At 46.6% G+C, this 4,393-nt stretch overlaps 3 pseudogenes; all 3 read left to right on the top strand.

The window, feature by feature from the left end:
• The first annotated feature begins 2,482 nt into the window (after positions 1-2,482).
• LOC141270044 (5S ribosomal RNA) lies at positions 2,483-2,592 on the top strand (annotated as a pseudogene).
• A 941-nt stretch (positions 2,593-3,533) lies between these two features.
• Positions 3,534-3,652, top strand: LOC141269215 (5S ribosomal RNA; annotated as a pseudogene).
• Positions 3,653-4,273: 621 nt separating this feature from the next.
• Positions 4,274-4,393, top strand: LOC141268541 (5S ribosomal RNA; annotated as a pseudogene).

The following is a 4,393-nucleotide window of genomic DNA, read 5'->3' as shown; positions in this document are numbered from 1 at the left end:
TATAAATTTAGCTTGATTTATTTTCTTTTCACGATTCTCATGTTTTCTAACAAAATCCACCATCTGCGCACATTCAAATAATGAATTTTTTGGGATGCCATAACTTGGGAAACTGAATTTAGGAATTTGAATTTTTGTACAAAAGTTGTTATCATATCTTGTACTTTTCCATTTTTGATGAGAGCTTTGTACAACCGTTCAACTATGGACATGAATGTATATGTACATTCCTTCCTACCAATCCTTAGTTTCTGCAGATCTTCTATGTTGGGAAAATCCTTTGTGACACAATAGATCAAATATCTTAATCTGTCCGAATCATTTTCCCATCCATTAGGAGAGTCATTTTCACAGGGCATTAAATGTAAACGTCTGGACAATGTCACAGGAATCCATATTTTAAATAATTGATTCCTCTCCTCATTGGATAAATCAAACTTATCAGAGAAGCTCTCAAATGTCTCTGAATTTCTACAGGCATGGATTTTGACATCATATTTTGGCATGATTTTGTATAATTTCAGCAAATTTTTCCTCATTTTAATTTGGAGTTGAGCCTGGGTAATTCCAGAATTCTCTGATATTTTTAGTGGCTCTTGTACGTCTGTTCCTCCTACGTCACTCACGTCTCCTCCCACATCACCTAGCATATCGGTTTCTCGTATGTCAGTCATGTCTCCTCCCATGTCAGGTTTCTGTATGTCCGTCTCTTGGTCAGACCCAAGGTCACCTTCAGTTACAGACAAGTGTCTTACTTCTTGTTCATTTTCCACATTACAGTCAGAATCAGTATCACCGTCTGACACTTCTACACTATTTTCCTGCTTAGAAATCTCTAACACAAGACTATGAAAAAAATCTACCAAATGTAGAATATTTCTCAATTTCTGTTTGTCTCTATTTACCAATTTAGAAGTTAACTGTAAATTCTGCAATTCACATTCTTTGTATAAACTGAGCCACAAAACTTCTATGTCATCTCCTACATTAACTTTGAAATTAATATTACTTTGTTTAGCAAAAGAAGAAATTATATCCATATTTTGCTTACCTTAAGATTCCTTGGCTTCTCTTTATCAGCACGTCCTGTCTTCAGTTCGTCTGATTCTTTTCCTGTGTGATTCTGTTCCTTGTTAGTACCTCTGCTTCCTGTCTTTCCTCAGTCTGTAGGTCCTTTCTGCTTCTCGTGACAAACTAGTGAATTTACTGACACGTGAACAACAGCTGTTCAGCTCGTCAGGACTTCCCCCTTGTTCACGGAAGAAATTCACTTACTTAATTTAAAAAACAAAAAAACAGGACTGGCTGGCTCACCATTGTAAAATAATACTCTTCCTGTATTATTTTTTTCTACTGAGGACTTCTCAAAGTATCAATATCACGATATTCTTATAAAAAAATGTATTTATTTATTCTTGGATTGTCCATTAAAAAGAATCAGATTGCAGCAGGTACATACAATAATTAGTTATAAAGTAATTGTCCATTTGTCCATAATTAGCTTAATTGTTGAGATTCACCCATCTTTCCTTGGATCCTGGCTGGTAAATCATGTCTTTGTCCAGCATGTGTCCAGGCCTACATGTCATCTGCTTCTCAGCATGAAGATTCTGTGTCTTGTGGGGTGGGCAGAGCAAGAGAGCCCCCCCTTTCTGTACCATGGGCTTTTATAGCCAGTCGTATGGACACCTGTTCTACATATGGTAGTGAACCAAAAATACACACACAAATAGCGTATGTCAACTAGACACGATGGCTGAGGCATAGAACTCAGAAAAATGATTATCGATTAACATTCCAAATGAATTTACAAATTAACCATTTAACAGAGACCGCCTGGGAATGCCAGGTGCTGTAGGCTTTTGCTTTTTCCTTCCTTCCAACAGCAGGGGGCACTCTCTTCTGTGCCTTTTTTCCATTCCCTTTCACAAGTGCACACATTCATTCTCTTTTCTTTTTTTCATTTGCTTTCTCTCTTGAGCTATTTCATCTCTGCAAAATACCAGCATCCTTCTGATCACTGTGGGCCTCCAGCATTGTTGCTTATTTACTTTTAATACTAGGCTCCTTTTCACCAGGACCAGCATCTCCCGGGTGGCTGGAGGCAACCACCGGTAACCCCAAGCAGAAGACCTTTGCAGGCAACACGACCCTCCCCCCTGAAGAGCAGCTCAAAGTCACTGGCAACCATCTCACCCTCTTCCTTCATTCACCCCTGGACGTCTCGCTCCGTCCCCAAGTTACGGGTCCAGCTTGCTCTTTCTGTCACATTACCGCGATGAAGGGTTTAGCCTGCAGGAGACCCAGCGGCGAGACATTTTTGAAGACACCTGCTGCGGCGGGTGAATCACTGCTAAACAAACCACACCTGTAGGGACGGCACAGCCTTTGCATGGAGCCTTCGGAGCCCGCCCCGTCACGGCCAGATTGCTCGCCACCAAGCGATCCTGAGAAAGACTGGCCGGGCAATGGATCAAACAGCATCTACTGGCCATACCACCTTGGATACGCCTGATCTCGGAAGCAAAGCAGGGCTGGGCTCGGACAGTACTTGGATGGGAGACCTCCTGGGAACACCGGGTGCTGTAGACCATTTTGATGACGTTTTGCCCTACTGCCCAGCTCGGCTAGCATGGAACGGCGCCTTGCCGGACACCGACCTTAAGTAACTTAGATGATGGAAGCCCCAAGGCCTCTGAGCCAGTTGGCAGCTAAGTACGCTAACCTGCCGCCTTCACGCAGGGCTGACACTGAGCTCTTTGCCACGGCTAGGAGTGCTTATTGACTCCGCAGCTCGCAGTGTGGAAATGATGGCGTTAAAAGCGCCCGGGGCTGTGAAGGGGCCAGGCTTTCAGCAGGTGCCAAGGGAATGTTTTGGATGCCGGCCGCCTAGCAAGGGCCTGCAGAAGTAACATGTTTCTCTGCAAAGAAGCTTGTGTAACCAAGTCAGACGGCTGACAAAGAGCTAACCTCAGTGCAAGGAAGGAAAGGAAGGTGCGGAAGGAATTGGGGAGGGGGGGGTGATTCCTGCTAGGGCCCTGAAATCATAAAACAGGCAGGAGAGTCTGACGCATGGTGACGGAGAGGTTGTAGGGGCAGATTGGGGGTGTTGTCACGTGCGAGCACGTGTGCATGCTGGCTTGTGTGTGAGAGTGCGCTTCCTAGGTGTGGCGCGCTGCAGACAGTCAAAGGGATTGTTCCCTTTCATTAAAAGTTAATCCCCGGCTGCAGGCTATTAGAAAGCAACTAACCGCGCTCTACTCACCCTACCCGGGTCTACCGGTGAGTCTCGCCTCTGCTACCGGCCTGTGGCATTGGCCGTGAAGCTGACGTTCCGTCGAGAGCGCTGCAGCCGATCAGTGAGCTCAGCGGCTCTGAGTGGGGCGTTGTGTCTACAAGACCTTTTAAGGAAGCCAGCAAAAAAATTGAAGAGAAGGGAAAGCACAAAAGGACCTGGTCTTGCTGAGCACTGGAAAGGGTAGCCGGCAGCCAGACGTCAAAGTAGAAAAGCAGCAAGTGAGAGGCTTGTCTGTGCCTACGGCCACAGCACCCTGAACGTGCCCAATCTTGCCTGATCTTGGAAGCTAAGCAGGGTTGGGCCTGGGTAGTACTTGGATGGGAGACTGCCTGGGAATACCATGTGCTTTAGGCTTTTGCTTTTTCCTTCCTTCCACCAGCAGGGGGCACTCTCTTCTATGCCTTTTTTCCATTCCCTTTCACAAGTGCACACATTCATTCTCTTTTCTTTTTTTCATTTGCTTTCTCTCTTGCGCTATTTCATCTCTGCAAAATACCAGCATCCTTCTGAACACCGTGGGCCTCCAGTATTGTTGCTTCTTTACTTTTAATACTAGGCTCCTTTTCACCAGGACCAGCGTCTCCCGCGTGGCTGGAGGCAACCACCGGTAACCCCAAGCAGAAGACATTTGCAGGCAACATGACCCTCAACCCTGAAGAGCAGCTCAAAGTCACTGGCAACCATCTCACCCTCTTCGTTCATTCACCCCTGGATGTCTCGCTCCGCCCCCAAGTTACGGGTCCAGCTTGCTCTTTCTGTCACATTACCGCGATGAAGGGTTTAACCTGCAGGAGACCCTGCGCCGAGACATTTTTGAAGACACCTGATGCGGCGGGTGAATCACTGCTAAACAAACCACACCTGTAGGGATGGCTCAGCCTTTGCATGGACCCTTCGGAGCCCGCCCCGTCACGGCCAGATTGCTCGCCACCAAGCGATCCTGAGAAAGGCTGGCCGGGCGATGAATCGAGCAGCATCTACTGGCCATACCACCTTGGATATGCCTGATCTCGTCTGATCTCGGAAGCAAAGCTGGGATGGGCTCGGACAGTACTTGGATGGGAGACCTCCTGGGAACACCGGGTGCTGTAGACC

This window comes from Phyllobates terribilis, unplaced genomic scaffold (assembly GCF_046119375.1).
Source record: "Phyllobates terribilis strain yellow unplaced genomic scaffold, ASM4611937v1 Scaffold_4__5_contigs__length_816908805, whole genome shotgun sequence".
Taxonomy (NCBI): Eukaryota; Metazoa; Chordata; class Amphibia; order Anura; family Dendrobatidae; genus Phyllobates; species Phyllobates terribilis.
The sequence above is the reverse complement of the archived record's forward strand: the minus strand, read 5'-3'. Positions and strand labels throughout refer to the sequence as shown.